Source organism: Oratosquilla oratoria, chromosome 11, assembly GCF_046742065.1.
Source record: "Oratosquilla oratoria isolate Oo_2021 chromosome 11, ASM4674206v1, whole genome shotgun sequence".
NCBI lineage: Eukaryota > Metazoa > Arthropoda > Malacostraca > Stomatopoda > Squillidae > Oratosquilla > Oratosquilla oratoria.
Window position 1 is genome coordinate 64,244,741 of NC_134787.1, and position 24,475 is coordinate 64,269,215.

At 36.4% G+C, this 24,475-nt stretch overlaps 1 protein-coding gene across 1 annotated transcript in view; it reads left to right on the forward strand.

Moving 5' to 3' along the window:
* The first annotated feature begins 21,411 nt into the window (after window positions 1–21,411).
* Window positions 21,412–24,475, forward strand: part of LOC143030069 (uncharacterized) — a 9,539-nt gene continuing 6,475 nt past the window's right edge. Inside the window, exon 1 of the mRNA XM_076193272.1 lies at window positions 21,412–21,642. The gene's annotated coding sequence lies outside the window, so the exon portion shown is untranslated. The remainder of the gene's footprint in view (window positions 21,643–24,475) is intronic.

Below are 24,475 nucleotides of genomic sequence, written 5' to 3' on the forward strand. Positions count from 1 at the left end.
CCGATATACCTCGTAGCTCTGAATTGACTGCTCGCGCCAGATCTTGGATGCGATGAAACAGCTTCCCTGCGATCGCACCCTTGATCTTTGGAAACAACCAAAAATCACAGGGAGCAAGGTCAGGCGAGTAGGGTGGGTGGGGGAGAAGTGTGATCCCCTGCTGCTCCAGGAACTGCACAGTGAGGCGAGCTTTGTGGGGGGCAGCATTGTCATGGTGCAGCAAAAGGCGCGATCGGCGACGGGTTGGTGCAGTCTTGGCCTGATATTCCAGGACTCGAGGAAGGACGTGATCAGTGTAGTACTGGGCTGTGATAGTACACTGTTGAGGCATTACATCCACACACATTGGTCCTTGTGAATTGAAGAAGATGGTGAAAAGGCGCTTCCTGCTGCGAAATCCTTCCTTCAGAATCTGAGGTCGAGGTTCTTCATCACTCAACCACACCATGTTAGACTGCTTGTCTCTGGTGGTGAAGAAAGAAATCCAACACTCATCTCCGGTAGCTACATCTGAGAACCGTTTCGGACCATTTGGCTCGAATTCAGCCAGCCATAGACGACAAATCCGCACCCGTTCGCTCTTCTGCTATTCCCGTAAGCAAATGAGGTATCCATCGAGCATACTTCTTCCTCAGCCCTAAGTGTTCATGCACGATGTCATGTGCGCTCCCATAACTGACACCGAGCTCCAAGGATAAGAATCGAAGAGTAACAGTTGGATCTTCGTCAATGATGGCCCGCGCACGGACCGTCGTTGCTTCGGTCACGGATGTCCGAGGGCGGCCAGGACGATGATCATCTTCTAGCTGCAATTTTCCGGCTGCGAAAGCTCGAATCCAGCGGGAAACAGTTTCCAGTGATGGAGTAGACTCGGGAAAAACTTGCAACAATTCCTCTCTGATCTCCGTTGCTTTTTTTTTTTTCCGAGTTTCCACCTTGTGAAGGTGTAGAATCTGCAGCCTTCTTTCGAAAAATCCATGTTTCCGGTTAGAGAGGCAAACCAACAATGACGCAATCGCACAGCGCAACGATAAAATGTAAGCTAGACAAACAGCGACAAGCTCAAACGTGTAACAACAGGCAACACTTGCTGCCCCTTGCTCCCCGCCCCCCCAACACTTATAGTCTCTCAGCTACGAGTCCGACTGTCATTACTTTCTGATCACCCCTAGTATATGTACAACACTGAATGGGTCCCAGTGAACAGATATACATTTTTATAAACCACAATTCACTTTAATTCTAAACCATCAACATCGAGAGACTCGAGGAGGCCAACGTGCAGAAATTGAAACGTGGTACAGCCAAGAACTTGAACCTAGGCAAGCACATGACAAGCGATAGTGACTTAACCGATTGAGCCATCAAGAGAGATATAAGTTGAGCGCAACTTTTCTTATATATTCGTATGCTCGAGTTACACGTATACGAAATATTGCGTTCAACCATCTCCACTATGATAGTATAATTAGTAAGTATACGAATGCGGGAGATTATTTGTACAACACTGAATGGGTCCTAGTGAACATATATACATTTTTATCAACCACAATTCACTTTAATTTTAAACCATCAACATCGAGAGACTCGAGGAGGGCAACATGCAGAAATTGAAACGTGGTACAGTCAAGGACTCGAACCTGGGCTAGCAAGTGACAAGTGATAGTGACTTAACAGATTGGGCCACTTTGACATTATAATTGTTGGCCTTGAGTCTCTCGACGTTGATGGCTTAGAATTAAAGTGAATTGTGGTTGATGATATATATATCTATTCACTGGAACCCATTCAGTGTTGTACAAATACTTCCCCGCGTACGTATACTTACCAATTGCAATATTATAGTGGAGATAGGTTGAACGCAAAATTTCGTATACATGTATGTAACTCGAGCATACAAATATATAAGAAAAGTTGCGCTTAATTTATATCTTTCTTGATGGCTCAATTGGTTAAGTCACTATCACTTGTCACGTGCTAGCCCAGGTTCGAGTCCTTGGCTGTACCACGTTTCAATTTCTGCATGTTAGCCTCCTCGAGTCTCTCGATGTTGATGGCTTAGAATTAAAGTAAACTGTGGTTGATAATAGATATATACTGTATATATATATATATATATATATATATATATATATATATATATATATATATTATTCTGTTGAAAACGACAGTAAATTCATTAGAGATTAATTTCTTTCGTAAGCTTTCTAGCTTTCGGAAAGTAGATTTCTGAGGAAAAGTGAGGGGAAGAAGCAAATTTCCAATTGACATTGGGAACTTATATTTACACAGAAATCTATTTTCCGAAAGCTAGAAAGCTTACGAAAGAAATTAATCTCTAATGAACTTGCTGTCGTTTTCAACAGAATATGCTTGAAAGAGAATCTGCCACGCTTCACGAATATATATATATATATATATATATATATATATATATATAATATATATATATATATATACATATATATATATATATATATATATATATATATATATATATATTACATATATATATATATATATGTATTATATATATATATATATATATATATGTATGTATTTACCTAGTTGTATTTACCTAGTTGTATTTTACGGGAAGGGGAGCTATGCTCGTGGGGACCCGTCTTCATATCTCATTTTATCTAAACTATTTTTAAATTCATGTATTGTTTTTGCACACACCACTTTCTCATCTAACTTGTTCCAACTGTCTATTACTCTGTGAGGAAAGCTGTTCTTTTTCAAGTCTCTTCTATAGCTGTCTTTTTTTATTTTCTTTCCGTGTCCTCTTGTATTTCTGTCATCCCATTTTATCAGATTCTCTCTATCAGTAATTTCTATGCCTTTCATGATTCTGTAAATAGCTATCAAATCTCCTCTCTCTCTTCTTTGCTCTAGTGTCTGTTGTTCAAGTTTTGATAGTCTCTCTTCATATGATAGTTTTGAGAGTGTTGGTGCCAGTTTTGTAATTGCTCTTTGTATTCTTTCAAGTTTTTTTTATACATTTTTTTGTACTTGGTGACCATATCGTTGCTGCATATTCCAATCTTGGTCTTATCAGGGTGATTAGGATTTTCCTCACCATTTCTTCATCCAGGTATGTAAATGCAACTTTGATTGTTCTTATTAAATTATAAGTTTCTCCAAAAATCTTATTTATATGTTTCTCAGGTGACATATTATTCATAACAATGACTCCCAGGTCCTTCTCATTTTCTACTTTTTTTATTCCTTCTTCTCCCAATTTATATGCTCCTGTTATTCTGTTTTTGCTTTTTCCAAATTCCATTATACTACACTTTTTTGTATTGAACTCCATCTCCCACTTCCTACTCCATTCCTGTACTTTATTTAGATCTCTCTGTAGTGATTCACAATCTTCTTCAGTTTTCACTCCCTTAAGTAGTTTTGCATCATCTGCAAAGAAGCTCATATAGCTTTCAATTCCTTCATCCATATCATTAATATATATAGCAAACATTATTGGGACCAGAACTGTTCACTGCGGAACACCGCTTATTACTTCATCCCATTATGAGTGCTGGTTTCTTATCACTACTCTCATTTTTCTTTCTTGCAAAAAGTCTTCCATCCAATTTAGTAGTTTTCCCTGTATTCCTCCTTCAGTTTCTAATTTCTTAAGCAACTTCTTATGTGGTACTTTGTCAAAAGCTTTCTTTAGGTCTAGAAATGCACAGTCCGCCCATCCATCTCTTTCTTGTATTATATCTATTAGCCTTGAATAGAAACATATCAAATTGGTGACGCATGATCGTCCTTGTCTGAATCCAAATTGCCTTGGATTTAACACTTTGTTTTTTTCTAAATATTTTACCCATCTACTTTTGATAATTCTTTCACAAATTTTTGCTATTGTACTTGTTAGAGAGACTGGTCTATAGTTGTTAGGGTCTTCTTTATTTCCTCCTTTATATATAGGTACTATATTTGCTTTTTTCCAATCTTCTGGAACTTTTCCTTCTTTCAAGGAACTGTTTAGTATGCTATGTATTTTGTCTGCCAGTTCATTCCTGCATTCTTTCAGAATCCAGTTTGCTATTTCATCTGGTCCATGCGATTTTCTGACATCAATATTACTCAAGTGTGTTAATATTTCATTCTTTGTTACTTCTATTTCTTCCATAGGGGGGACTTTCTCTTTCCATTCGTTCTCTTCAGGTTGTATGTTCTCCCTTGTAAACACTGATTTAAAATGTTTGTTCATAATTTCCGCCATTTCCATTTCCTCAGTGTATTCAACTCCCTCTTGTCTTAATTTCTCCAAGTCTTGTTTGTTTTTCAATTTATTGTTTACAAATCTGTAGAATAGTTTTGGTTGATCTTTACACTTTTCTATGATATCTTTTTCATATTTTCTCTTTTCCTCTCTGCACGTTTGTACATATTCATTTCTATAACAGGTATATATTTTCCATTTTTCAGGTCTTCTGTCTTTTTTCCATCCGGTCCAGGCTTTGTCTCTTTTGTCTTTTAACTCCCTACAACTTTTGTTGTACCAGCATTTTACATATTCTTTTTCTTGTTTTTGTCTTGGGACATACTTTTCCACTCCTTTTTTGTAAATTTTTGTCAAAATATTCCATTTCTCTTCCACTGTTGTTTCTTCTTTGTATATTTCTTCCCAGTTTTCTTGTTGAAAGAATTCTCTTATTTTATCAAAGTTTGTTTTTTCATACATCATTCTTCCTTTTCTATATTGCTCATTTCTTTTCATATATTTTTCTTCATTAAGTTCCAGTTCAATCAATATGTGGTCACTTTTACTTATTGGTGTTTTATATTCAATCTTGTCCACTATTCTAGGTTCAGATGTAATTATTAAGTCTAGTCTCGATGGTTCTTCTTCATTTCTATACCTGGTGTTCTCCTGTATCCATTGTGTCATTGTATGGTCAGTAATCATCTCAAGTAGATCGTTTCCCCATGAGCCGTCTCCATCCTTTACTGTCATTTCTTCCCAGCAGATTTCTTTGCAATTAAAGTCGCCCATCATAACTATTCTTCCTACATCTTCCATTATTTTATTTAATGTTATCTTTGTGTCCTCTAACATACTTTTATGTTCACTCTCCTCCCATGAGGCTGTATTCTGAGGCACATAATTTATCACAAATTTTCTGCTCTTCTTATCTCTGTCTTCCACTTCTATCATAATCGTCTCTACTGTATTCTTTCCATATATGACACACTTCACGTTTATATCCTTCTTAGTCAGGAACATAACTCCACCCCCTTGCTTTTTCTCTCTGTTTTTAATCCAATAATTATATGCATCATGTCCTACACTGTTGGGTGGTAGTGGGCCTTTTAATTTTGTTTCTACAATTCCCATTATGTCCGGTTCTTTTTCTTTCAAATAATCATTCAGCTCATTCAATCCTGTTATTAATCCATCTATATTTGTGTAAGACACTCTTAGTTTTCTGTCACTTCCATTGTGTTCACTGTTTCCATTATGTTTTTCTCTTGTATGTCGAACTGCCTTAGCTTCATATTCACTACTCTCCAATAGAATCTTTCTCTGACTCCGTTCTGCCCTCGTTTTTTTTCTTAGCTTCAAGTCTTTTCTGCTTTTCTTCCTCTCTTTCCTCTTTATTCATTTCCCTTTTTATCCATACCTTTTTATATTGTTCACTTGTTGCTAGTTTCCCTGTTTTGGATAAGATGTTCTCTGCCGTCGTTTGTGACCTGAATTTAATCTTAATTGGTCTGGTCTTATCTGTACTATACTTTCCGAGCCTGAATTTTTCCTCAATTTCCTTCATAATTTCTGGTTCATCTTCCTGAACTAATTTTAGTAAACTGCTTACTTTTTCATTTTCCTCATTGGTTCTTGAGGTTCTATCTGGGTTATGTTTCTCTTCCATTCCTAATATAATTATACATTTCTTTTTGTCAGCTAAGTCTCTTACTATATTCTCCTTCTGTCTCATCACTTTAATAACTGAGTCTTCAGTTTGTTCTCTCATTTGCTGTTTGATTATATCAGTAAATGCAACTTTACTGTTTTCTTTTATCGACTTCCATCCCTCTCTGTTTTCTTTACTATTCCTCTTGAATTCCTCATTCTCCACCTTTACTTCTTTTAACTGTCTTTTCAGGTTTTCTATTTCATCAGTTAAGTTTTTGTTCGCCTTCTCTAGTTCTTCCAATTTTTCAACTCTCCGTATAATATTGTTAACATGACCGAACCTACGCTCCAAGTCCTCGATCATCTTATCGACCTTCTCTTCTAGTCTTGTCAGTCGGGGGGGGGGTTTGTGTCCCCCCCACCCTCTTTAAATCCCTGGAAAATATTCTCATCACTTTCTACTGTATTGCTCTTATCTATACTTCTAATCTTTACATTTTTATTGGACATTTCATCGTCGTCGGGGGGTCGTTTGTTTACCTTTCGCCTGTCTGCCTGGGCCAAGTCTACTCCTTCCTCATTTCCTTCCATTTCCCTCAGTAATCCCTCCCCTTCTCCTCTTTCCCTACTTTCCTACTACCCCACGAGCAATTTCCCCCACCCTGTAAATACAATAGGCACTTCTCTTTGCGTTGGGATCCAAAAACTTCAATTTTCTTCAGAACGTCTTCTAAGCCGTCCGTTCGTTGAAGTGTGTGTGTGTGTGTGTGTGTGTGTGTGTGTGTGTGTGTGTGTGTGTGTGTGTGTGTGTATTTACCTAGTTGTATTTTACGGGAAGGGGAGCTATGCTCGTGAGGTCCCGTCTTCATATCTCATTTTATCTAAACTATTTTTAAATTCATGTATTGTTTTTGCACACACCACTTTCTCATCTAACTTGTTCCAACTGTCTATTGCTCTGTGAGGAAAGCTGTTCTTTTTCAAATCTCTTCTATAGTTGTCTTTTTTTATTTTCTTTCCGTGTCCTCTTGTATTTCTGTCATCCCATTTTATCAGATTCTCTCTATCAGTAATTTCTATGCCTTTCATGATTCTGTAAATAGCTATCAAATCTCCTCTCTCTCTTCTTTGCTCTAGTGTCTGTAGTTTAAGTTTTTGTAGTCTCTCTTCATATGATAGTTTTGAGAGTGTTGGTGCCAGTTTTGTAATTGCTCTTTGCATTCTTTCAAGTTTTTTTATACATTTTTTTGTACTTGGTGACCATATCGTTGCTGCATATTCCAATCTTGGTCTTATCAAGGTGATTAGGATTTTCCTCACCATTTCTTCATCCAGGTATGTAAATGCCACTTTGATTGTTCTTATTAAATTATAAGTTTCTCCAAAAATCTTATTTATATGTTTCTCAGGTGACATATTATTCATAACAATGACTCCCAGGTCCCTCTCATTTTCTACTCTTTTTATTCCTTCTTCTCCCAAATTATATGATCCTGTTATTCTGTTTTTGCTTTTTCCAAATTCCATTATACTACACTTTTTTGTATTGAACTCCATCTCCCACTTCCTACTCCATTCCTGTACTTTATTTAGATCTCTCTGTAGTGATTCACAATCTTCTTCAGTTTTCACTCTTTTCAGTAATTTTGCATCATCTGCAAAGAAGCTCATATAGCTTTCAATTCCTTCATCCATATCATTAATATATATAGCAAACATTATTGGGGCCAGAACTGTTCCCTGCGGGACACCGCTTATTACTTCATTCCATTTTGAGTGCTGATCTCTTATCACTACTCTCATTTTTCTTTCTTGCAAAAAGTCTTCCATCCAATTTAGCAATTTACCTTGTATTCCTCCTTCATATTCTAATTTCTTAAGCAACTTCTTATGTGGTACTTTGTCAAAAGCTTTTTTTAGGTCTAGAAATGCACAATCAGCCCATCCATCTCTTTCTTGTATTATATCTATTAGCCTTGAATAGAAACATATTAAATTGGTGACGCATGATCGTCCTTGTCTGAATCCAAATTGCCTTGGATTTAGTACGTTGTTTTTTTCCAAGTATTTTACCCATCTACTTTTGATAATTCTTTCACATATTTTTGCTATTGTACTTGTTAGAGAGACTGGTCTATAGTTGGTAGGTTCTTCTTTATTTCCTCCTTTATATATAGGTACTATATTTGCTTTTTTCCAATCTTCTGGAACTTTTCCTTCTTTTAAGGAACTGCTTATTATGCTATGTATTTTGTCTGCCAGTTCATTCCTGCATTCTTTCAGAATCCAGTTTGCTATTTCATCTGGCCCATGCGATTTTCTGACATCAAAATTACCCAAGTGTGTCAATATTTCATTCTTTGTTACTTCTATTTCTTCCATAGGGGGGACTTTTTCCTTCCACTCAATCTCTTCAGGTTGTATATTTTCCCTTGTAAACACTGATTTAAAATGTTTGTTCATAATTTCTGCCATTTCCATTTCCTCAGTGTATTCAACTCCTCCTTGTCTTAATTTCTCCAAGTCTTGTTTGTTTTTCAGTTTATTGTTTACAAATCTGTAGAATAGTTTTGGTTGATCTTTACACTTTTCTATAACATCTTTTTCATATTTTCTTTTTTCCTCTCTGCACTTTTGTACATATTCATTTCTATAACCAGTATATATTTTCCATTTTTCAGGTCTTCTGTCTTTTTTCCATCCGGTCCAGGCTTTGTCTCTTTTGTCTTTTAACTCCCTACAACTTTTGTTGTACCAGCATTTTACATATTCTTTTTCTTGTTTTTGTCTTGGGACATACTTTTCCACTCCTTCTTTGTAAATTTTTGTCAAAATATTCCATTTCTCTTCCACTGATGTTTCTTCTTTGTATATTTCTTCCCAGTTTTCTTGTTGGAAGAATTCTCTTATTTTATCAAAGTTTGTTTTTTCATACATCATTCTTCCTTTTCTATATTGTTCATTTCTTTTCATATATTTTTCTTCATTAAGTTCCAGTTCAATCAATATGTGGTCACTTTTACCTATTGGTGTTTTATATTCAATCTTGTCCACTATTCTAGGTTCAGATGTAATTATTAAGTCTAGCCTCGATGGTTCTTCTTCATTTCTATACCTAGTGTTCTCTTGTATCCATTGTGTCATTGAATGGTCAGTAATCATCTCAAGTAGAGCATTTCCCCATGAGTCATCACCACTCTTTACTGTCATTTCTTCCCAGCAGATTTCTTTGCAATTAAAGTCGCCCATCATAACTATTCTTCCTCCGTCTTCCATTATTTTAGTTAATGCTATCTTTGTGTCCTCTAACATACTTTTATGTTCACTCTCCTCCCATGAGGCTGTTTTCGGAGGCACATAATTGATCACAAATTTTCTGCTCTTCTTATCTCGGTCTTCCACTTCTATCATAATCATCTCTACTGTATTCTTTCCATATATGACACCTTTCACGTTTATATCCTTCTTAGTCAGGAACATAACTCCACCCCCTTGTTTTTTCTCTCTGTTTCTAATCCAATAATTGTATGTATCATGTCCTACACTGTTGGGTGGTAGTGGGCCTTTTAATTTTGTTTCTACAATTCCCATTATGTCCGGTTCTTTTTCTTTCAAATAATCATTCAGTTCATTCAATCCTGTTATCAATCCATCTATATTTGTGTAAGACACTCTGAGTTTTCTGCCACTTCCATTGTATTCTCTGTTTCCCTTATGTTTTTCTTTAGTATGTCGAACTACTTTATTTTCATGTTCACTACTCAACAATAGAATCTCTCTTTCTCTGACTCCGTTCTTTCCTCGTTTTTTGCCTTAGTTTCAATTCTTTTCTGCTTTTCTGCCTCTCTTTCCTCCTTATTCATTTCTCTTTTTATCCATACCTTTTTATATTGATCATTTGTTGCTAGTTTCCCTGTCTTGGATAGAATTTTCTCTGCCGTTGTTTGTGACCTGAATTTAATCTTAATTGGTCTGGTCTTATCTGTACTATATTTTCCGAGTCTGAATTTTTCCTCAATTTCCTTTATAATTTCTGGTTCATCTTCCTGGACTAATTTTAATAAACTGCTTACCCTTTCATTTTCCTCCTTGATTCTTGCGGTTCTATCTGGGTTATGTTTCTCTTCCATTCCTAATATAATTATACATTTCTTTTTGTCAGCTAATTCTCTTACTATATTCTCCTTCTGTCTCATCACTTTAATAACTGAGTCTTCATTATGTTCTTTCAATTGCTGTTTGACTATGTCAGTGAATGAAACCTTATTCCCTTCTTGAGTTATTCTCCAATTTTTAGCTTCTGTAGCTATTTTCTCACTGTTTTCATTACTATTCTTCTTCAATTTCTCATTCTCCTCCTTTACATTTCCTAACTGTCTTTTTAGGTCCTCTACTTCTTCAGTTAAGTTTCTGTTAGCCTTCTCTAGTTGTTCCAACCTTTCAATTCTTTGGAAAATGGAGTCTACACTACCTAACTTACGTTCCAAGTCCTCGATCACCTTATCAACTCTCTCCTCTAGTCTTATCAGTCGGGGGGGGGTTGTGTCCCCCCCACCCTCTTTAAATCCCTGGAACATATTCTCGTCACTTTCTACTGTATTGCTCCTCTCTATACTTCTAATCTTTACATTTTTATTTGCCATTTCGTCATCACTGAGCTGGTCCGGTGGTCGTTTCATGTTGACCTTACGCCCGTCTGCCTGGGCCAAGTCCTCCACATCCTCATTTCCTTCCATTTCCCCAGCAATCCCTCCCCCTCTCCTCTTTCCTTACTTTCCCACTACCTCACGAGCAATTTCCCCCCCCCTGCAAATACAAAAAGGCACTTCTCTTTGCGTTGGTATCCACAATCTGCACTTTTCTTCAGAGCGTTCGTCAAGCCGTCCGTTCGTTGAAAGTGTGTGTGTGTGTGTGTGTGTGTGTGTGTGTGTGTGTGTGTGTGTGTGTGTGTGTGTGTGTATTCACTTGGTCTTTTGGATCACGTGTTCGACTCGTGATCGACAGCTATTTCCCTCCTGGAAGAGAGCTCAGAGCTCGTAGGTCCGATCTATGGGTAATGCTATGACCTTTCACACACACACACGACCCGAAGCGCAGCTGTACCGAAATTAATTTCGGCCCTGGGCAGGATTCGAACCAAGCACTACGCGCACCACCATGCTAGTAGTTCATCGTTCTACCAACTGCGCCACCGAGTGTGTGTGTGTGTGTGTGTGTGTGTGTGTGTGTATTTACCTAGTTGTATTTACCTAGTTGTATTTTGCGGGAAGGGGAGCTATGCTCGTGAGGTCCCGTCTTCATATCTCATTTTATCTAAACTATTTTTAAATTCATGTATTGTTTTTGCACACACCACTTTCTCATCTAACTTGTTCCAACTGTCTATTGCTCTGTGAGGAAAGCTGTTCTTTTTCAAATCTCTTCTATAGTTGTCTTTTTTTATTTTCTTCCCGTGTCCTCTTGTATTTCTGTCATCCCATTTTATCAGATTCTCTCTATCAGTAATTTCTATGCCTTTCATGATTCTGTAAATAGCTATCAAATCTCCTCTCTCTCTTCTTTGTTCTAGTGTCTGTAGTTTAAGTTTTTGTAGTTTCTCTTCATATGATAGTTTTGAGAGTGTTGGTGCCAGTTTAGTAATTGCTCTTTGTATTCTTTCAAGTTTTTTTATACATTTTTTTGTACTTGGTGACCATATCGTTGCTGCATATTCCAATCTTGGTCTTATCAGGGTGATTAGGATTTTCCTCACCATTTCTTCATCCAGGTATGTAAATGCCACTTTGATTGTTCTTATTAAATTATAAGTTTCCCCAAAAATCTTATTTATATGTTTCTCAGGTGACATATTATTCATAACAATGACTCCCAGGTCCCTCTCATTTTCTACTCTTTTTATTCCTTCTTCTCCCAAATTATATGATCCTGTTATTCTGTTTTTGCTTTTTCCAAATTCCATTATACTACACTTTTTTGTATTGAACTCCATCTCCCACTTCCTACTCCATTCTTGTACTTTATTTAGATCTCTCTGTAGTGATTCACAATCCTCTTCAGTTTTCACTCTTTTCAGTAATTTTGCATCATCTGCAAAGAAGCTCATATAGCTTTCAATTCCTTCATCCATATCATTAATATATATAGCAAACATTATTGGGGCCAGAACTGTTCCCTGCGGGACACCGCTTATTACTTCATTCCATTTTGAGTGCTGATCTCTTATCACTACTCTCATTTTTCTTTCTTGCAAAAAGTCTTCCATCCAATTTAGCAATTTACCTTGTATTCCTCCTTCATATTCTAATTTCTTAAGCAACTTCTTATGTGGTACTTTGTCAAAAGCTTTTTTTAGGTCTAGAAATGCACAATCAGCCCATCCATCTCTTTCTTGTATTATATCTATTAGTCTTGAATAGAAACATATTAAATTGGTGACGCATGATCGTCCTTGTCTGAATCCAAATTGCCTTGGATTTAGTACGTTGTTTTTTTCCAAGTATTTTACCCATCTACTTTTGATAATTCTTTCACATATTTTTGCTATTGTACTTGTTAGAGAGACTGGTCTATAGTTGGTAGGTTCTTCTTTATTTCCTCCTTTATATATAGGTACTATATTTGCTTTTTTCCAATCTTCTGGAACTTTTCCTTCTTTTAAGGAACTGCTTATTATGCTATGTATTTTGTCTGCCAGTTCATTCCTACATTCTTTCAGAATCCAGTTTGCTATTTCATCTGGCCCATGCGATTTTCTGACATCAAAATTACCCAAGTGTGTCAATATTTCATTCTTCGTTACTTCTATTTCTTCCATAGGGGGGACTTTTTCCTTCCACTCAATCTCTTCAGGTTGTATATTTTCCCTTGTAAACACTGATTTAAAATGTTTGTTCATAATTTCTTCTGCCATTTCCATTTCCTCAGTGTATTCAACTCCTCCTTGTCTTAATTTCTCCAAGTCTTGTTTGTTTTTCAGTTTATTGTTTACAAATCTGTAGAATAGTTTTGGTTGATCTTTACACTTTTCTATAACATCTTTTTCATATTTTCTTTTTTCCTCTCTGCACTTTTGTACATATTCATTTCTATAACCAGTATATATTTTCCATTTTTCAGGTCTTCTGTCTTTTTTTCCATCCGGTCCAGGCTTTGTCTCTTTTCACTTAAAACTCCCTACAACTTTTGTTGTACCAGCATTTTACATATTCTTTTTCTTGTTTTTGTCTTGGGACATACTTTTCCACTCCTTCTTTGTAAATTTTTGTCAAAATATTCCATTTCTCTTCCACTGATGTTTCTTCTTTGTATATTTCTTCCCAGTTTTCTTGTTGGAAGAATTCTCTTATTTTATCAAAGTTTGTTTTTTCATACATCATTCTTCCTTTTCTATATTGTTCATTTCTTTTCATATATTTTTCTTCATTAAGTTCAATCAATATTTGGTCACTTTTACCTATTGGTGTTTTATATTCAATCTTGTCCACTATTCTAGGTTCAGATGTAATTATTAAGTCTAGCCTCGATGGTTCTTCTTCATTTCTATACCTAGTGTTCTCTTGTATCCATTGTGTCATTGAATGGTCAGTAATCATCTCAAGTAGAGCATTTCCCCATGAGTCATCACCACTCTTTACTGTCATTTCTTCCCAGCAGATTTCTTTGCAATTAAAGTCGCCCATCATAACTATTCTTCCTCCGTCTTCCATTATTTTAGTTAATGCTATCTTTGTGTCCTCTAACATACTTTTATGTTCACTCTCCTCCCATGAGGCTGTTTTCGGAGGCACATAATTGATCACAAATTTTCTGCTCTTCTTATCTCGGTCTTCCACTTCTATCATAATCATCTCTACTGTATTCTTTCCATATATGACACCTTTCACGTTTATATCCTTCTTTGTCAGGAACATAACTCCACCCCCTTGTTTTTTCTCTCTGTTTCTAATCCAATAATTGTATGTATCATGTCCTACACTGTTGGGTGGTAGTGGGCCTTTTAATTTTGTTTCTACAATTCCCATTATGTCCGGTTCTTTTTCTTTCAAATAATCATTCAGTTCATTCAATCCTGTTATCAATCCATCTATATTTGTGTAAGACACTCTTAGTTTTCTGCCACTTCCATTGTGTTCTCTGTTTCCCTTATGTTTTTCTTTAGTATGTCGAACTGCTTTATTTTCATGTTCACTACTCTCCAATAGAATCTCTCTTTCTCTGACTCCGTTCTTTCCTCGTTTTTTGCCTTAGCTTCAATTCTTTTCTGCTTTTTCCTCCTCTCTTTCCTCCTTATTCATTTCTCTTTTTATCCATACCTTTTTTATATTGATCATTTGTTGCTAGTTTCCCTGTCTTGGATAGAATTTTCTCTGCCGTTGTTTGTGACCTGAATTTAATCTTAATTGGTCTGGTCTTATCTGTACTATATTTTCCGAGTCTGAATTTTTTCCTCAATTTCCTTTATAATTTCTGGTTCATCTTCCTGGACTAATTTTAATAAACTGCTTACCCTTTCATTTTCCTCCTTGATTCTTGCGGTTCTATCTGGGTTATGTTTCTCTTCCATTCCTAATATAATTATACATTTCTTTTTGTCAGCTAATTCTCTTACTATATTCTCCTTCTGTCTCATCACTTTAATAACTGAGTCTTCATTATGTTCTTTCAATTGCTGTTTGACTATGTCAGTGAATGAAACCTTATTCCCTTCTTGAGTTATTCTCCAATTTTTAGCTTCTGTAGCTATTTTCTCACTGTTTTCATTACTATTCTTCTTCAATTTCTCATTCTCCTCCTTTACATTTCCTAACTGTCTTTTTAGGTCCTCTACTTCTTCAGTTAAGTTTCTGTTAGCCTTCTCTAGTTGTTCCAATCTTTCAATTCTCTGGAAGATGGAGTCTACCTTACCTAACTTACGTAACTTACGTTCCAAGTCCTCGATCACCTTATCAACTCTCTCCTCTAGTCTTATCAGTCGGGGGGGGGTTGTGTCCCCCCCACCCTCTTTAAATCCCTGGAACATATTCTCGTCACTTTCTACTGTATTTCTCCTCTCTATACTTCTAATCTTTACATTTTTATTTGCCATTTCGTCATCCGGTGGTCGTTTCATGTTGACCTTACGCCCGTCTGCCTGGGCCAAGTCCTCCACATCCTCATTTCCTTCCATTTCCCCAGCAATCCCTCCCCTTCTCCTCTTTTCCTACTTACCTACTGCCTCACGAGCAATTACCCCCCCCCCTGCAAATACAAAAAGGCACTTCTCTTTGCGTTGGTATCCACAATCTGCACTTTTCTTCAGAGCGTTCGTCAAGCCGTCCGTTCGTTGAAAGTGTGTGTGTGTGTGTGTGTGTGTGTGTGTGTGTGTACACAGAATGGTTCCCAGTGATCAATTAATATCTATTTTCAACCACAAATCACTTTTAATTCCATGCCATCGCAGTCGAGACTGAAGAATCGTTCGATGGAGACATCCGTTGGAAATTGAAACGTGGACGAGCCGAGGATTCGAACCCAGCTAACCCGTAACAAAGTTGCAGTGACTTAAACCAATGCGCTATCAAGATATATATATATATATATATGTATATATATGTGTGTATATATATATATATATATATATATATATATATATATATATATATATTCGGTGAATACAAGGTGAATACACACACACACCCTTCAACGAACGGACGGCGTAGAGGACGTTCTGAAGACAAAGTGAAAATTCGAAGATACTAAAGCAAAGGAAGTACCTATTATATTTACAGGGCGGGGTGGGGGAAATTGCTCGTGGGAAAGTAGGGAAAGAGGAGAAGGGGAGGGATTGCTGAGGGAAATGGAAGGAAATGAGGAAGGAGAAGACTTGGCCCAGGCAGACAGACGAAATGTAAACAAGAAACGGCCCCCCGACCAGCTGAGTGACGACGAAATGCCTAATAAAAATGTAAAGATCAGAAACATAGATAAAAGCAGTTCAATGGAAGGTGAGGATGATAATTTCCAAGGATTTAATGAAAGGGCGGCGGATACCAACCTCCCCCTACTGAAAAAACTGGAGGAAATACTTGAACAAATGTCTGACAACTGGGAAGTTAGGTTTGGCAAGATGACTAAAATTGCCGAGAGGTTTGAAAAATTGGAAGAACTAGAGAAGGCGAATAAAAACTTAACTGATGAAATAGAAGACCTAAAAAGACAGTTAAGAGAAGTAAAGGTGGAGAATGAGGAATTGAAGAGGAATAGTAAAGAAAACAGAGAAACCATAACTAAAGAAGCTAAAAATTGGAAGACAACCCAAGAAGAAAACAAAGTTTCATTCACTGACATAATCAAACAGCAATTGAAAGAACATACTGAAGACTCAGTTATTAAAGTGATGAGACAAAAGGAGAATGTAGTAAGAGATTTAGCAGACAAGAAGAAATGTATAATTATATTAGGAATGGAAGAGAAACACAACCCAGATAGAACCACAAGAATCAAAGAAGAAAACGAAAAAGTAAGCCAATTACTAGAATCAGTACAGAAAGATGAACCGGAAATTATGAAGCAAATCGAAGAGAAATTTAGACTTGGAAAGTATAGCACAGACAAGACCAGACCAATTAAGATTAAATTCAAGTCACAAACGACGGCAGAGAATATCTTATCCAAAACAGGGAAACTAGCAATAAGTGAACAATATAAAAAGGTATGGATAAAAAGGGAAATGAATAAAGAGGAAAGAGAGGAAGAAAAACAGAAAAGACTTAAAGCTAAGGAAAAAAACGAGAACAGAACGGAGTCAGAAAAAGAGAGATTCTATTGGAGAGTAGTGAATATGAAACTAAAGAAAGTCGACATACAAGAGAAAAACAAAAGGGAAACAGAGAACACAATGGAAGTGGCAGAAAACTAAGAGTGTCTTACACAAATATAGATGGATTAATAACAGGATTGAATGAGCTGAATGATTATTTGAAAGAAAAAGAACCAGACATAATGGGAATTGTAGAAACAAAATTAAAAGGTCCACTACCACCCAACAGTGTAGGACATGATGCATATAATTATTGGATTAGAAACAGAGTGAAAAAGGAAGGGGATGGAGTTATGTTCCTGACTAAGAAGGATATAAACGTGAAGTGTGTCACATATGGAAAGAATACAGTAGAGATGATAATGATGGAAGTAGAAGATAGAGATAAGAAGAGCAGAAAGTTTGTGATAAATTATGTGCCCCCGAAAACAGCCTCATGGGAAGAGAGTGAACATAAAAGTATGTTAGAGGACACAAAGATAACATTAAACAAGATAATGGAAGAGGGAGGAAAAATAGTTATGATGGGCGACTTTAATTGCAAAGAAATCTGCTGGGAAGAAATGACAGTAAAGGGTGGAGACGGCTCATGGGGAAACGCTCTACTTGAGATGGTTACTGACCATACAATGACACAATGGATACAGGAGAACACTAGGTATAGAAATGAAGAAGAGCCATCGAGACTAGACCTAATAATTACATCCGAACCTAGAATAGTGGACAAAATTGAATATAAAACACCAATAAGTAAAAGTGACCACATATTGATTGAACTGGAACTTAATGAAGAAAAATATATGAAAAGAAATGAGCAATATAGAAAAGGAAGAATGATGTAAGAAAAAACAAACTTTGATAAAATAAGAGAATTCTTTCAAAAAGAAATAGAAGTAACAAAGAATGAAATATTAACACACTTGAGTAATATTGATGTCAGAAAATCGCATGGACCAGATGAAATAGCAAACTGGATTCTGAAAGAATGCAGGAATGAACTGGCAGACAAAATACATAGCATACTAAATAGTTCCTTGAAAGAAGGAAAAGTTCCAGAAGATTGGAAAAAAGCAAATATAGTACCTATATATAAAGGAGGAAATAAAGAAGACCCTAACAACTATAGACCAGTCTCTCTAACAAGTACAATAGCAAAAATTTGTGAAAGAATTATCAAAAGTAGATGGGTAAAATATTTAGAAAAAAAACAGTGTTAAATCCAAGGCAATTTGGATTCAGACAAGGACGATCATGCGTCACCAATTTGATATGTTTCTATTCAAGGCTAATAGATATAATACAAGAAAGAGATGGATGGGCGGACTGTGCATTTCTAGACCTAAAGAAAGCTTTTGACAAAGTACCACATAAGAAGTTGCTTAAGAAATTAGAAACTGAAGGAGGAATACAGGGCAAACTGCTTAATTGGATGGAAGACTTTTTGCAAGAAAGAAAAATGAGAGTAGTGATAAGAAACCAGCACTCAAAATGGGATGAAGTAATAAGCGGTGTTCCGCAGGGAACAGTTCTGGCCCCAATAATGTTTGCTATATACATTAATGATATGGATGAAGGAATTGAAAGCTATATGAGCTTCTTTGCAGATGATGCAAAACTAATGAAAAGAGTGAAAACTGAAGAAGATTGTGAATCACTACAGAGAGACCTAAATATAGTACAGGAATGGAGTAGGAAGTGGGAGATGGAGTTCAATACAAAAAAGTGTAGTATAATGGAATTTGGAAAAAGCAAAAACAGAATAACAGGAGCATATAAATTGGGAGAAGAAGGAATAAAAAAAGTAGAAAATGAGAAGGACCTGGGAGTCATTGTTATGAATAATATGTCACCTGAGAAACATATAAATAAGACTTTTGGAGAAACTTATAATTTAATAAGAACAATCAAAGTTGCATTTACATACCTGGATGAAGAAATGGTGAAGAAAATCCTAATCACCCTGATAAGACCAAGATTGGAATATGCAGCAACGATATGGTCACCAAGTACAAAAAAATGTATAAAAAAACTTGAAAGAATACAAAGAGCAATTACAAAACTGGCACCAACACTCTCAAAACTATCATATGAAGAGAGACTATCAAAACTTGAACTACAGACACTAGAGCAAAGAAGAGAGAGAGGAGATTTGATAGCTATTTACAGAATCATGAAAGGCATAGAAATTACTGATAGAGAGAATCTGATAAAATGGGATGACAGAAATATAAGAGGACACGGAAAGAAAATAAAAAAAGACAGCTATAGAAGAGACTTGAAAAAGAACAGCTTTCCTCACAGAGTAATAGACAGTTGGAACAAGTTAGATGAGAAAGTGGTGTGCAAAAACAATACATGAATTTAAAAATAGTTTAGATAAAATGAGATATGAAGACGGGACCCCACGAGCATAGCTCCCCTTCCCGTAAAATACAACTAGGTAAATACAACTAGGTAAATACACACACACACACACACATATATATACATATGTGTATATATATATATATATATATATATATATATATATATATATATATATATATGTGTGTGTGTGTGTGTGTGTGTGTGTGTGTATTCACCTTGGTCTTTGGATCACGTGTTGGACTCGTGATCGACAGCTATTTCCCTCCCGGAAGAGAGTTCAGAGCTCATATGACCGATCATGGGTAATGCTATGACCTTACACGCACACACATCCCTAACTCCCCGCCCGCGAGAGTTGGAGTAACGACTTGAAGCGCAGCGATACTGAAATGATTTCAGCCCTGGAGAGGATTCGAACCCAGTACCCCCGGTACCACCGTGCTGAGAGCCTAAGCCTCTACCAACCGCGCCACCGAGTCATGTGTATTCACTTGGTCTTGGTCTTTGGATCACGTGTTCGACTCGTGATCGACAGCTATTTCCCTCCTGGAAGAGAGCTCAGAGCTCGTAGGTCCGATCTATGGGTAATGCTATGACCTTGCACACACACACACACACCCAACTCCCCGCACACGAGAGTCAGAGTAACGACCCGAAGCGCAGCTGTACCGAAATAATTTCGGCTCTGGGCAGGATTCGAACCAAGTACTACGGGCACCACCATGCTAGTAGTTCATCGCTCTACCAACTGCGCCACCGAGTGTGTATGTGTGTGTGTATACATACATACATACATATATATATATATATATATGTATATATATATATATATATATATATATATATATATCGTAAGAGTTTTAGAAAATATTTATGTGAAAGGTACCGCTATAATTCGACTACATAAAGATACAGAAAATACCAAGTTCGAGAAAGGAGTACGGCAAGGCGATATCATTTCATCCAAACTATTTACAACTTATTTGGAAGAGATTTACAGAAGGTTGAGTTGGGAAGAGAAAGGTTTGAATATTAATGGCGAATATTTGAACCACCTAAGACTTGCGGATGACATTATTCTTATTTCGGAAAGAGCAGAAGACTTGCAAGATATGCTGAGTGATCTGAACAAGGAAAGTCTCAAAGTAGGTTTAAAAATGAATGAGTAAAACCAATGTAATGTTCAACACGAAAGTTCAAAGTAAAGAAATTATAGTCGATGGTTAGAGTCTTGAAGAAGTTGAAGAGTATAATTATTGAGGCCAGATGGTGAAATAAAAAGACTTATTACAATTGGTTGGAAAGTGATTGGTAAATATAATAAAATGCTGAGAGGATCTCTACCTATATGTTTGAAACGTAAATTTTACAATCAATGCATTCTGCCAGCAATAATCTACGGGTGTGAGACTTGGAAACTGACGAAAGCGATGGAAACAAAGCTAAAGACTGCACAGAGGAGAATGTAGAGATCAAATGATGGGAATAACACTGAAAGACCGAAAGAGAGCAAGTTGGGTGAGAGAGCAGACTACAGTGAAAGATAATGTGGAGGCAGTAAAAGAGAGGAAGTGGAATTGGGTAGGTAAGTTAGCGCGAACGACAGATGAGCGATGGAGCAAGTGTGTTACTGAGTGGACGCCGCGAAATGAGAAACGTGGAAGAAGGAGACTAGACAGGTGTAGAGATGAGATTGAGAAGTTTGCAGGAGTGATGTGGCAGAGGCTGGCGTTGTCGTGTGAATCATAGAATGTTATGAAGGAGGCTTTGTTCAGCAGTGGACTCAGAATGGCTGATATATATATATATATACATACATACATATACCAAGGCTTTTTTCCCCTTACAAGGGAGGTAGCCAAAAAGGGAAAGGCATAAAAACACTCCCACCCATTTCATCCCTAAATACACTCCACACCCCTCCCACCCTCCCTCTCACCTGAGCACCTCCTGGTGCTATATATATATATAGATATATATATATATATATATATATATACATACATATATGTATATATATATATATATATTTGATGAGGGCATTGTACATGGTTAACAATGCGAACACTACAAATTCTCAACCGTTTCACTCATAAAGGTAACAAAAAAATTGCCAAGAATGTAATGGCTAGCTGAAAGGCTTCCTCTGGTGCCACTTACTCGTGGCAGTAGTCAAAGGAGAAGTGCAGGCCAATCTAGTTGTAGTAATATTTGACCCTTCTCATAGAAGTCTCTGTGAAGTCGAATCTTCCATTCATTACAGATCACGCAACGCTGCTCATGAGTCACAATCAATTTGTTCTTTATCAAACGATAACAGACATTTTCAAGGAGGAAATAATCCCTCTCCGACATCGTCTCTGGACGCCTCAGGGAATTATACGTTCTCGCTGCGAGTAAATTCAAACAGGTCACCCCTTAATAAACCATGTATGTGTATTTTCTACATCAAGTCTTAGATTAGGTTTTGTCAGGCCAAGAGAAACACCCGATCCGTATTTAAATGGACTGTTGTGTAAAGACTGGCAAGAATCTTTGAAATTCCTGACACATACATGGGATTTAGAAGTGACATCAAAATTGGAGTCACAGTAGAGTTATACAGGTAATGAGCAAACACTCGTCACTCGTGTACATGGGTCATTTGTTTGTCAGAAATTATATTTCATGTATGTTCGTTGCTTTATGTTGCTTGGTTTTGTTAGTTATGATTAGATATTGGCACTGCCAATTTGGTAGACAGAATGAAGGCTTGTTAAAACGCTCATTCACTGTTTATTCTCGCATGCTAGGCATGCATCGACCATGGATACAAAGCTACACTTTATAATGTTACTATATTCACGTTCTACGTGGCTTTCATATATTATTAGGGCTGTAATGCTGAAAACACAATTACAAAAAAAAAAAAAAAAAAAAAAAAAATCACAAAATTAATAATTTCATCACAAACTATAAGGAAGTACATTATAATGGAAATTTCTACAGGAAGCAAATAATATTCACCATAATCTGACCTAAAAGTAGTCTATGTAGTCTTTCTGATTTGTGGGGCACAAATTTGCCCTATAAATACAGTTCCAATGCATTTGAAGTGGCTGTTCTAACTAGGTAACCATAAATAAGCCAACCTCACATCCTAGTTTTGATGGTTGATGGGCAATGAGGCTGAGTCTAACCTAATGTAGATATAAGTGGGGGTAGAGTAGGTTATATTGACTAAATTTATATACTTTTCACTCCATGATGTCAGAAATTATGTTATTGTTGTATTGGTGGGCTTCTGATGTTTCTTCTGAAAGTGGCACATTTTCCCACCAACATTGGTTATGAAGAGGGTGTTCTCCCAAAAAATCGAAAACAAGTTATTTACTGTAGAAATTGACGTCAGATTCATATGAATTACACTTTGATTTCTAACACCCGTAATTGGTGGGTGGATGATGGACCTCTGCAGAAATTTTACCAAGCTTTCTTAGTTCCAGCTATTTATACTAATTTACTATACATCATACACTGATATTTTTTTTTTCTTGTCCTTTTTTCTTTCTGTTCTATCTCCTCATTGATTTTAATTTTCCCTGTCTATTTTCCAGCTTCTGTGCTCCTCCATTATTTTTGGGGTATTGATCCAGTATCACTGAAACATATTTCACTTCTTTCATTTTTGCATTTCAAAGATCTATTTGTTCTATGGAATGGTTATGTTAGGTCAAGTTAGGATAAAGTACATTAGGAGCTATTAGACAAAGTAAATTTCATGTTAGAATCTGTGTTTGCATTATACTTGAATTTCTATTTATTTAATATTTTCCTTTTTAATCTGAGTACTTTGGAAAATAGCCTACTGTATTTAGATATTGTTGTGACACCCCTATTACATAATCTCAAAAAGTTCAATGCCGATCTTATATATATATATATATATATATATATATATATATATATATATATATATATATATATATATATATATATATATATATATATATATATATATATATTCAGGACGAGGATAATTATCAACATTTCTTTTGAAGAATTATCTGTAGATTCCATATATTCATCATACAACAAAGAATTAGGTGTGATGCCTGCAGCACAGTTATCTCACAACTTGGTTATCACATCATGGCTCACACTAGAGAGAAACCAATGTGACTTGTATGATACAACTTTCTCAGATAAGAGAGCCCTCAGATACCATGTGAATACCCACACTGGAGAGAAGTCTTTCCAGTGTGACCAATGCAATGCTGCTTTCTCATAAAAAGGTATTCTCAAATGTCATGTGATGACTCGTATTGGAGAGAAACTGTTCATGTGTCAAATGTATGATGTAACTTTTTCATGAAAGAATAATCTCAAACAACATGTGATTATCCATACAGAAGAGAAAGTCTTATCAATGTGACCTGTACAATACAGTTTTCTCACTAAAGAGTATCCTCAAACATCACGTGGTGACTTACACTGGAGATAAACATTTCCAGTGTGAAGTGTGTGATGAAGCTTTTTCATAAAAGAGTAATCTTAAATGTCACATGGTTACCCACACAGGAGAGAAGCCTTTTTAATGTGACCTGTGCAGTGCAGCTTTCTCAGTAAAGAGTCATCTCAAATGTCACATGCTTACCCACACTAGAGATAAACATTTCATTTGTGACCTCTGCAGTGCAACTTTTTCTTTTGAAAACTCCTTCAAATATCATGTGATGACTCACACAGGAGAAAGTCCTTTCAAGTGTGATATATCTAATGCAAATTTCTCATCAAAGAATGGTCTTAGATATCATATGTTAATCCATATTGGAGAAAAGCCATTCCAGTGCTACATATGTGGTACACCTTTCTCACGAAAGCATCAGTTTAAGCATCATGTGATGATCCACACTGGAGAGAACTTTCCAGGGTGACCATTGTAATACAACTTTCACACACAAGAATGCTCTCAAAATTCATGTGGTGACCCACACTGGAGAGGAGCCTTTCCAGTGTGACTTGTGCCATAGAGCTTTCTCAAGAAAGGGTGACCTCGAATGCCACACAGTAACCCACACTGGAAAGAAACCTTTCCAGTGTGACCTGTATAAGCTTTCTCACAAAAGAGTAATTTTAAAATTCATATGGTGACCCACACAGGAGAGAAGCCTTTGCACAATAGCCTGTGTCATGCAGCTTTCTCACAAGAAGGTGCTCTCATATGTCACATGGTGACACACATTGGAGAGAAACCTTTTGATTGTGACTTGTGCAATGCAGCTTTAAATGAAAGGGTAATCTCAAATGTCATGGTGTTTTACCCATGTTGGACAAAAACCTTTCTAAATTGACCTGTATGATGCAGCGATGTCATGGAAGAACATATTAGATTACCATACTGTGTGATGACCCACACTGGAGAGAAATATATCTAGTGTGACCTGTGCCTTGCAGGT